This window comes from Hevea brasiliensis, chromosome 5, assembly GCF_030052815.1.
Source record: "Hevea brasiliensis isolate MT/VB/25A 57/8 chromosome 5, ASM3005281v1, whole genome shotgun sequence".
In the NCBI taxonomy this organism is placed as follows: Eukaryota; Viridiplantae; Streptophyta; class Magnoliopsida; order Malpighiales; family Euphorbiaceae; genus Hevea; species Hevea brasiliensis.
In genome coordinates this window covers 24,769,444-24,779,901 of record NC_079497.1, presented here as the reverse complement: position 1 = coordinate 24,779,901, position 10,458 = coordinate 24,769,444, and positions in this window count along the sequence as shown.

Below are 10,458 nucleotides of genomic sequence, written 5' to 3'. Positions count from 1 at the left end.
ATTACCCAGTCGTCTCAAATGCTGACCCATACCCTTCAATACTAATTCCTCTAGTTCACTCCGCCCCTCATCTCCCAACTAGGGAAGCATTTCATGCAGTAGGAGGAGAAAGTAAGACCAAGGAAAACGAGAAGTTGTCTACTCTAGAGGAAAGATTGAGAGCAATAGAGGGGCTGAACATGTATGGTTCAGTCGATGTGGCGTCATTGAGATTGGTGCCAGACGTGGTGGTGCCACCCAAATTCAAAGTCCCGGATTTCGATAAGTATACCGGGAACTCAGATCCCTGTATTCACCTGGCAACCTACATTGCCAAAATGTCTGCCTTGACAGAAGATGACAGACTTCTCATCCACTTCTTTCATGAGAGCCTCTCCGGAGCAGCCCTAAGATGGTGTATACAGTTGGACAGGAGCAAACTATGCTCCTGGAAGGTTTTAGCTGATGCCTTCTTAAAGCAATATAAATTTAACTGTGATGTGGCCCCCACGAGGAGGGACCTTCAAAATCTGGTGCAAAGAGACAGGGAAAGCTTCAAAGAATATGCCCAAAGATGGAGGGAGAAGGCTGCAGAAGTATATCCTCTAGTAACCGACAATGAACTATGCTCCCTGTTCATCGAAACATTGAAGGCTCCTTATTTCAATCTGATGAATGGGAATACCTCCAACAGCTTTTCGGATATCATCCAAGCGGGTGAGAGAATTGAGGCCAACTTAAGGATGGGACGACTATAGGAGTTGGCCGAGAACCCTGTGAAGAAGACTACCAGTTTTGGCAAGAAAAAGGAGGGTGATGTGCATTCCATTACCCGGCAGAACAATTATTCGCCACTTCCCCAAAACAACTACCGGCCGTATCTTCCCCCTCATGGCCAAACAGTTGCCAACATTCCACCTCCTTTCCCAAATTATCCACACCCACGCCCACAGTATCCTCCACCTACAAATTACCAACCCAGACCACCTCCTCCACCTACCCAACCCAGGCCACCTCAAAATAATCCCAGACCACTAAGAAACCCTGATCCACCCCTTCCCCTCCCACTCAGTGAAATATATCGATACCTCGTCAGTATAAACCAAATAGTACTAGTTCCTCTAGACCCAATTCAGCCACCATACCCCAGGTGGTATGATGCCACTGCCCGTTGTGAATATCATGGAGGGGCACAAGGGCATTCAACTGACAACTGCGGGGCACTCAGAGGGAGAGTGCACGCTTTAATCAGAAACGGGTGGTTGAAGATTGAGGGGAATGGTTCCCTCCCCAATGTCACCTCAAACTTGTTGCCCAATCATAATGCGGGCAATGGCGTAAATATGATAGAGTCTGGCGGAGAAGGGTCAACCCCAGAGATAGATAATCTGGTTCCTCACTTTGAGGCAATTTTTAGGATGGCAGTAAGGGAAGGGTACTTCTGCACTCAAGCACCAGAACTTGAAGATGGGGCAAGTTGCTCCTATCATGGAGGGGCAGCTAACCACCAGCTGCGAAATTGTGAAGAGTTTAAGCAAGAGGTTTAGAACTTACTGTCCCTCAAAGTTCTGAGATGCCAGACAAGGTCAAAGATGGAAGGGGGAGTGAACACAACTAGATTCAGCCAAAATGCTTCTACCTCTAAACCCAGAATCACCTTCTCACCCCTAGTAGCCTCACCACCAGTGACAATTATCCGAACCTTGCCTCAGCTTCCTGTCACCAATACCCATGCCATACCTTGGAATTATGACTTCCAGGTTTTCACCCAAGGAGCGTCAAGCAGTACGTCGGCTCCTAATCTTGCTTCACCTCCGGCACCTCCAAAACCGTGCTTCACTCCCCATGAGCACTTCAGAATGACTTATGCTAGACCTATCAGCAATGCTACTCCCTAACCTAGTCCTCAGCCCGCCACTGCCACAAAATCTTCCCCGCTTGAATCAGAAGTGGGAGATGTTACGGCTCTGATGAAAAAGAAAAGAAGAAGGGGAAAGTAAAAATGGGAGAATTACAGAAGAGTACAGTAGAGGAGGTTGAGAAAACGGAGGAAGTAGAACCCACCGGGTCTAAAGAAGAGGAGGAGCTGTTGCTTCAAATAATGAAGCAGAGTGAATATGACGTGGTTGAGCAGTTAAGAAAGACACCCGCCAGAATTTCACTATTGTTACTAATTTTGAACTCAGAGGTGCACCGTCAAGCCTTGCAGAGAATCCTGGATCAGGCCTTTGTGAACCCCGACATCACACCGGGGCAGTTTGAAAAGATAGTGGGACAAATCTAGGCATCCAGTTTTGTCACCTTTTCTGAAGAAGAAATAGACCCTGCAGGCTTAACGCATACTAAAGCCTTACAAGTGACAGTGAAATGCAAAGGTTGTATAGTGGTCAAGGTCCTTATTAATAATGGATCAGCGCTCAATGTACTGCCTTGTGCAACCTTGGCTAGGCTGCCGGTTGACCGGTTGAATATACGTCAGAGTGCTATGGTGGTAAGAGCCTTTGACGGTACAAGGAGAGAAGTGCTGGGAGACATGGACTTGCCACTCCAAGTTGGCGCATGCACCTTCAATGTCACATTCCAAGTGATGAACATTGAACCGGCCTACACTATGTTGCTGGGAAGGCCGTGGATCCATTCAGCGAATGCCGTTCCCTCAACTCTGCACCAAAGGATAAAGTACATTATGGACGGTAAAATCATCACTGTAAGAGGGGAAGAAGCCATATTGGTCACCAAGCCACAATCACTTCCTTATGTGGAAGCTGCTGAGGAGTCATTGGAAAGCTCCTTCCAAGCCCTCGAATTACAAGAAACTATCTCCAGAAACGAAGGGGCTATGGCTATGGTAGCCAAAGTGATGTCAAGGAATGGGTATGAAGAGGGCAAAGGCCTAGGCGCTGTATTGCAAGGGATTGTTGAACCTATACCGGCTATCCAGAAGGTAGGCCATTGTGGTTTGGGTTATGAGGAGGATGCCCTCATGGATGGGCGATTCTGGTTGAGGAACAGACTTCGGGATCAGAGATTTGACCAGAAAATTGGGAGAATGAAAGTAGTCCCGAGAATCACAGAGGTCTTCACTAAACTGGTCATCGAAAATCCGGCAGAGGTTGAAGAATCACCCGATGAACCATCCATCGATGTTATCCACCTGGATTCCTTGTATGAGGCTCTGGTCTCGCCAATAGCTGAGGGGAAAGAACTGGACAACAGGACAGCAGAGGACATCCCTGTACTTAATTTCGAGTAAAGTACCTTTAGTTATCTACACTTGATCATTTTGTCCATGGTGGCAAGTGTAACATTGTAAATGGACCCTTTTCTTATGTTGTAAATCTTAATGAATTAATAGCGCATTTTATATCTAATTCTCTTTTTTTTTTTTTTTTTTTTTCTTTTGAATTCCATCGTTATAATATATTCCATTTTCGTTCATTCAGGACCATTCATCAATTAACACCTAATAATTCAATAGACTCAGAAATTCCTCAGGTTAATTTTGAAATCCCCATAACTGCCATTACTTCAAGTGATTCTGAGGTGGAACTCACAGAAGAAAGGGATGAAAGGGATGAACCTTCCCTAGTGCCTTGTGGAGACGAAACGCGCACCATAAACTTAGGCACGGAAGAAGTGAAAAGGGAACTTAAGGTTGTGGAGAGTGAAGAATTGGGAGATATGATCGGTTTGCTCAGAGAATTCCTGGATGTATTCTCATGGAGCTACGATGATATGGTTGGTTTGGACCCCCAGATAGTGACCCACAAAATTCCCCTAGTTCCGGGGACAATCCCGGTAAAGCAGAAGCTAAGAAGAATGAATCCTGACACACTGCTCAAAGTTAGGGATGAGGTCAAGAAACAGTATGATGCTGGGTTCCTGGAAGTAGTCAAATATCCCCAATGGATAGCTAACGTTGTCCCGGTAACAAAGAAGGATGGGATAGTCAGGGTATGCGTTGACTACAGGGATCTTAATAAAGTGAGCTTGAAAGATGATTTCCCCCTCCCTCACATTGATGTGCTAGTAGACAATGCTGCAGGATTGGGCAGATGTTCGTGTATCGATGGTGCGTCGGGATACAATCAAATCCCAATGGACGAGGGAGACAAGGAGAAAACTGCTTTTATCACTCAATGGGGGTATTTTGCTATTGGGTCATGCCTTTCGGGTTAAAGAATGCTGGCGCCACCTACCAACGCGCTATGGTCACATTATTCTACGACATGATGCATAAAGAAGTGGAGGTATACGTGGATGATATGATCATCAAATCTAGGGGAGAAGAGAGTCATGTGCAGGTGATGAGGAAAGTATTCGAGAGACTTAGGAAATATCAGCTGAAATTGAACCCTGCCAAATGCATATTCGGAGCTACATCTGGGAAATTGTTGGGATTCATAGTAAGCGAGAAAGGAATAAAAGTTGATCCAGACAAAGTCCGAGCCATTCAAGAGATGCCATCCCCAAAAACAGAAAGGGAAGTGCGCAGTTTCTTGGGGAAGTTGAACTACATATCAATGTTTATTTCCAATCTTACCGCTAAAGCTGAGCCTATTTTTAGACTACTCCGAAAGAACAACACCACTCAATGGGATTCAGTTTGTCAAGAGGCTTTCGAGAAAATCAAGCAGTATCTGTCCAACCCACCAGTATTGGTTCCGCCAGTGGCAGGAAGGCCTTTGATTCTATACATGGCGGTCCAACAAAGCTCAATGGGATGTGTTTTGGGGCAACATGATGATACCGGCCGAAAGGAGAGGGCTATTTATTACCTGAGCAAAAAGTTCAATAAATGTGAGTCAAGGTACTCTTTCCTAGAAAAAACTTGCTGCGCGTTAGCCTGGACAGCGAATCGCCTCAAGCACTATATGTTGAATCACAAGACATGGCTCATTTCCATAATGGGTCCTATCAAGTATGTATTCGAAAGCCCATTCGTGCCGGGAAGGATAGCCAAATGGCAGGTCATACTATCTCAATATGACATTGTCTATATGACCCGGAAAGCAGTGAAAGGTAGCGTGATCGCTGACCTCCTAGCGGAAAACCCTATTCAGGATTATGAGGCTCTGGATTTCAAGTTCCCCGATGAGCATATCAACGAAGTAGATTGCAAAGAGGAAGAGTTAGCTGATGTATGGGAAATGTATTTCGACGGAGCTGTTAATTTGTCTGGTAATGGAATCGGAGCTGTATTGGTATCCCCGGATGGGAAACACTTCCCGATAGCTATCCAGTTGAGATTCGACTGCACCAACAACATCGCAGAATATGAAGCTTGCGTAATGGGTCTACAAGTTGCTATCGAAATGAAGGTCAGGAAATTGGAGGTATATGGAGACTCAGCCCTGATCATTTACCAAGTCAAGGGAGAATGGCAAACTAAGGATCCAAAGCTAATCCCATATCAGAAGTACTTACTGGAGCTGACTAAGAAATTCGAGGAAATCTCTTTCACTCACCTTAGTCAAGACAAGAATCAATTTGCAGACGCCTTAGCCATTTTGGCTGTCATGGCCCAAATGGAAGAAGGGCAAACGACTCAGGTATTAAATATTAAAGCCAGGAGTGAGCTGGCTTACTGCTTCATGATCGAAGAAGAACCTGATGGTAAACCTTGGTATCATGACAACCTAGTTTACATCAGAACCAGAGAGTTCCCTTCAGGGGCGAGCAAAAACGAAAGGAGGATGATTCGGAGATTAGCATTGGGATACTTCCCCAGTGGAGAAACCCTATACAAAAGGAGCTCCAACGGCGAATTGTTGAGATGTGTGGATGCAAAAGAGGCGAAGAAAATCCTTTTCGAGACTCATGAGGGAAACTGTGCAACCCATGCCAATGGGCATATGATGGCTAAGCAAATCATGAGACGGGGGTATTTTTGGACCACCATGGAAAAGGACTGCGTCGAGTATTTTCGAAAGTGCCATAAGTGTCAAATCTACGCAGATCCGATAAATGTTTCGCCTTACTATTTGTTCAACCTCGTTTCACCATGGCCTTTCGCAATGTGGGGCATCGATGTGATTGGTCCCATCAACCCTAAGGCATCCAATGGGCACAGGTTTATCCTAGTAGCAATTGATTATTTTTCTAAATGGGTCGAAGCGATGTCATATGCCCACATTACACAAAACACATTTCTCAAATTCCTCAGAAATAATATTATCTGCCGGCACGGCCTCCCCAATGAAATCGTCACTGACAATACCAAGAACTTGAATGGTCCAAAGATCCAGAAGTTATGTGATCAATACAAAATTCGACACCTTAATTCCTCCCCATACCGTCCCCAGATGAATGGAGCAGTGGAAGCCGCAAATAAAAATCTCAAGAGGATAATCCGGAAAATGACGGTCACGTATAGGGATTGGCATGATATGCTTCCCTACACTCTTCATGCATACCGAACCTCCGTAAGAACATCAACTGGGGTAACTCCATACTCACTGGTCTACGGGATGGAAGCTGTACTGCCTATCGAAGTTGAAATTCCTTCCCTAAGGATTCTGAAGGAATCAGGGATTGATGAGTCGGAATGGATCCAGTCAAGGTTGGACCAATTAAACTTGCTGGATGAGAAGAGGCTAGCAACAGCATGTCATGGGCAGTTGTACCAGAGAAGAATGGCCAGGGCATTTGACAAAAGTGTTCGCCCTCGTGAATTTCAACCCGAGGACTTAGTTCTGAAGAAAGTTTTCCTGAATCAAAATGATCCCCGGGGTAAATGGTCACCAACCTACGAGGGACCCTATGTGGTTAAAAGGGCATTTTCTGGTGGGGCCCTGATCTTGACCCACATGGATGGCGAAGAATTTCCAAGACCTGTGAATACTGACGCCGTCAAGAGATACTATGCCTGAAAAAAAAAAAAGGGGGGTAGGGGTGAAAACCCGAAAGGGCGCTCCTAGCAAAATTTATGAAAGAAGGCAAAAACCCTCGAAGGGCGCTTTCTGTAAAATGAGTGAAGGATGAAAACCCGAAAGGGCGTCCTGAAAGAGCGAGCCAAAAAAAAAAAGAAAAATCTAGGGGTGAAAACCCGAAAGGGCATCCCAAAAACCAAAAGGGGAGAAATAAGGAGCGGGGCATGAAACTGAGAAAGGAAATAAACCGTCATGGCACGAGGCTTCAAAGTACTTGAAATAATGGCAGTTAAGGGACTTCAAAGCTAACTACAAGAAATATGTGAGATCTATCCTTTACCCTTTTCCCTTAAAACTGTATCTTTGTTTCTTAAAGCCTTAATAAAGTCATCATTCCTCTCCAATCTATCTTCTTCCCGTTTCAATTCGTCTTTTTGCTTTATCTTTATACTCACACTATTTTCTCTGCGCTATTAATCATTTAAAATTTTGCCATAAGGTTAGGATTTGAAAATTGATAACCTCACATACTTTACTATGAGATTTGCAGGAAATGGCCAAAAAAAAAAAAAAAAAACTAGAGGTGAAAACTTGGAAGGGCGCTTCTAGTTAAATGGACGAAAGGAAAGTGAAAATCCGCAAGGGCGCTTTTCGCAAAATAAGAAGAAAGTCAAGGGGCATCCGAAGAAATGAGGTCGTAGGTCAAGTCTTGTAACTCGTCCTCCATTAATCATCGGCTTTCGGGATCCTGTTAAGTACACTTCATCGGGGAAGAACTTCTTGTGTCGGGATTAGGCTTGCTTTGTAAGTGCATTTTAAATTTCCTGTTAATCAACCTCTGGTTCCTTGATCTAAGTTGATTTTAATTTTCAGCATTTTAAATTTCCTGTTATCAACCTCTGGTTCCTTGATCTAAGTTGATTTTAATTTTCAGTATTTTAATTTTCCTGTTAATCAACCTTTGGTTCCTTGATCTAAGTTGATTTTATTTTCAGCATTTTAATTTTCCTGTTAATCAACCTCTGGTTCCTTGATCTAAGTTGATTTTAATTTTAGCATTTTAAATTTCCTGTTATCAACCTCTGGTTCCTTAATCTAAGTTGATTTTAATTTTCAGCATTTTAATTTTCCTGTTAATCAACCTCTGGTTCCTTGATCTAAGTTGATTTTAATTTCAGCATTTTAAATTTCCTGTTATCAACCTCTGGTTCCTTGATCTAAGTTGATTTTAATTTTCAGTATTTTAAATTTCCTGTTATCAACCTCTGGTTCCTTGATCTAAGTTGATTTTAATTTTTAGCATTTTAAATTTCCTGTTATTAACCTCTGGTTCCTTTATCCAAGTTAATTTTAATTCTCTAGCATTTTAACTCCTGTTACCAATCTCTAGGTCACTAACTTAAGTAGGCTTTAGTTTCCTAACTTTGCACACCTAATCGCCCAAAATATGGGTCTGAATCTTTACATAATTCCTATATGGGAAAAATTTTCCCTTTAATAGAAATTATGTAAAGAGGGGCAGCTGTCGACACCATATTTTGGCCGATCCCCAGAATCAATAAATTTCGAAACTGATCCCCAGCACTAAATCTCCCTTTTGCCAGCCAATTACATTTCCGATCTCTCTTTGCCGGACTACTACATTTCCGATCTCTCACTCAAAAGGAATCGATTTAACACTAAGTCCCCGTATCATTTAAAGCCTCACTGATCTCTCAAACCAATAGTCAAGTCCCCTGATCAGTCAACTACATTCCTGATCTCTCTTGTCAAAAGTAATTAAACCAACACTAGATCTTTATGTCACCAGTCTTATTGCCGATCTCTCATTTTAAAAGTTTGGGAATGATAAAGTTAAGGTTTCAATCCAGTTAAATGATGATTCCGATCTTAAGTGCTCAAGCCAAATTTCCAATCAAGTCCCGTTTAGCGTTGGTTCCTTGCCGATCTCATGCTTATTGATTTTTCCGACCTCTTACACTTAGATTAATAATCACTTTTAGTTGTTTTAATATGCTCAGACAATCAAGTGCTTAAGTAATTTAGAGATTTTTCGATCACATCCATTCACTGAACAAAAAGGGAATTTCATTTCATATTAAAGTTTGTACAAGTCATTCGGCTGGAGGATCACCCACAGCCTGATCTACATTTTGCTCAATTCCTCTCTCATCCTCAGGAGAGATCGGAAGAGAGGAGCGTGTCAGGAGAGATCAAAAGAGAGGAGCCCGGTATGAGAGATCGGAAAAGGATCACGTTGAAAAGTCCGGAAAGGAGGGGAGGTCGGAAGACAAAGAGAATAAGATGGCTTCTGCTGATTATCGTCATAATCAGGGCTGAGGTAGTTAAAGCGTCGCAGACGAAATCTCCACCGCACGCCCCAGAATCGCCAGACATCGACATGTGCCGTAGTACGCGTCATGTCGTACAGTACATCCTAATCTCCACCGTTGATCTTACTTGTAAGGATGAGCTCGGAGCCCTCGGATCGAAGAAGAAGACGACAAGATCAGCGCCTTTCACTCCTAGCCCTCGGATCGCTCTTGACAAGAAAATTTTGGGCCGTCAGATTAGAAGAGAGAAAAGGACAAATACTCCGGAAGGGATCTCAGTCGTCCGTTTTGATTCTCTTTAATTCCCGAGCCTTAGATCATGTCCTTCAAAATCTTAACCCTCCATCTCCCTCAAAACAGATCCTGACCCTCCATGGGGAGCACCCGGTTCCTATAAATACCTGCATGAAAAACTGTTCAAGGGGGGACGAATAGTGAAAATAGCGGAAGGACTCTGAAACTTAATTCAGCTCGTTACTCTGCTATTTTTGAGCTTTCATAAGAAAAACTTTTGAAACCAGTTTTCTGAAGTATTTTCTTGCAAAGGATTTCTGAATACTGAAACTTTCCATTTTCAGTTCATTCATCATCCTGTGACACTCTCACTTTCTTTGTCATCTTTATTCCCACTTCCGTTGTCCAAGCTCAACTTCATTCATACTTGGTTATAATTTTGATCGGACTGCATTTTAACAAGGTATTCTTCATTTCAAGGCGAACCTTAGTCTTCAGGTTACTAGCCCGCGGCCCCCATTACGTTCTGTGATCCCGTAGTTAGTTCAATAAGTCCGACTCCCTACAGGTAAGTGCCCATATTGCCGTTTTATTAAGTGCTCGTTCTTACTTTACGTATTTCCTTTGTTCTTTTTATATATGTAATTTTCTCCAAGTTTATATTGCGCTAAAGAACACGAAGAAGGTTATTCTCGAGTTTACTTCCTTGTTGACTAGTCCATTCTTTTTGTTAATCTTTGTTATTTCTGAATGTAAATCTTCTAGTCCCGAGTAGCGTATAAGTGGTTGGATAAAATGTAGATAACTGTATCTTAAGGGTCTCTTTTAAATAATGAACGGTCTGAATAATAAGTCAGGAAAATAGTAAGGCCGAATCACTAAAATAACACAAAAGACATTTGAGTAAGACGTCACAAGGCAGAGTAAAACCGAACCTTAAGATAAACAAATGAGATGGATCGGGTATCAAAAGGTACTGGTAAGGCGACTACATAGGAAGGTCGGAAAATTCAGTTTGGTATCCTCTGACTAGTCACAAG